Source organism: Octodon degus, unplaced genomic scaffold, assembly GCF_000260255.1.
Source record: "Octodon degus isolate 3935 unplaced genomic scaffold, OctDeg1.0 scaffold00001, whole genome shotgun sequence".
In the NCBI taxonomy this organism is placed as follows: domain Eukaryota; kingdom Metazoa; phylum Chordata; class Mammalia; order Rodentia; family Octodontidae; genus Octodon; species Octodon degus.
The window spans coordinates 34,123,555-34,124,360 of NW_004524577.1; the positions used below are offsets into that span (position 1 = coordinate 34,123,555).

General features: G+C 33.0%; 1 protein-coding gene across 4 annotated transcripts in view; it reads left to right on the forward strand.

Annotated features, from left to right (window-relative positions):
- The window catches only part of Pde4d (phosphodiesterase 4D), a 1,527,171-nt gene that overhangs the window by 988,835 nt on the left and 537,530 nt on the right, over positions 1 to 806 (forward strand). The window lies entirely within an intron of this gene.

Consider the following 806-nt stretch of genomic DNA (forward strand, 5'->3'; position numbering starts at 1 on the left):
TTATTCCACTGAGCCATCTCCCCGGCCCAGGAGCTTTTATTTTAAAAGTTTTTGATTTATAGGAAAATGTGAAGAAAGTTCAAGGAATTTTCATATACTTATACCCTCTCTTTACTCTCATCTATACTTTATGTAATAATTTTATTATAATTAATGTACAGCTATTAATACATCATAATTATATTACATATTTACTAGTATGTTCCTAGACTTACTTAATGTTCCTTTTCTATTCCAAACCCCTGCCCCAGATACAACACTACATTTAGATGTCAGTCTCTTTAGGTTCTTCTTCACTCTACTAGCTTTTCAGCTTTTCCTTATTCTTCATGTTCTTGACAGTTTTCTACGGGCCTTTTGTAGAATGTCAGCTGAGATTTTCTGACACTTTTTCTTATAATTAGACTGGGATTATGTGTTGGGAAGGCAGTCCATACAAGTAAGGTTCCATTTTTTCTTGCATTATCAGCATGAATTATTGTTAAACTTAATCTGTTGCTGAGGTGGTTTGGGTCCATTTTTTTCCAGTATAAATGTACTCTCTTTATTTTCAGATTTTACTCTTTGAAAGAAAGTTAACATGAACAACTGACAGGCAGGAGGGAGTCAGGCTCTGTTACCTTGAAGGCTCAGTTTCTTGAGAAATATAAAAAAAAATTTTCCATAGATTTGCCCATTCTCTAAATTAAATTGCTTTAATTATTCATCTTGTCATGTATACACACCAGTATGAGCTCATAGATACTTATTTTATCCCTAACTTCAGGACATAGTCAAATAGCAGTTTAGTATGTCACTCAAGTAGT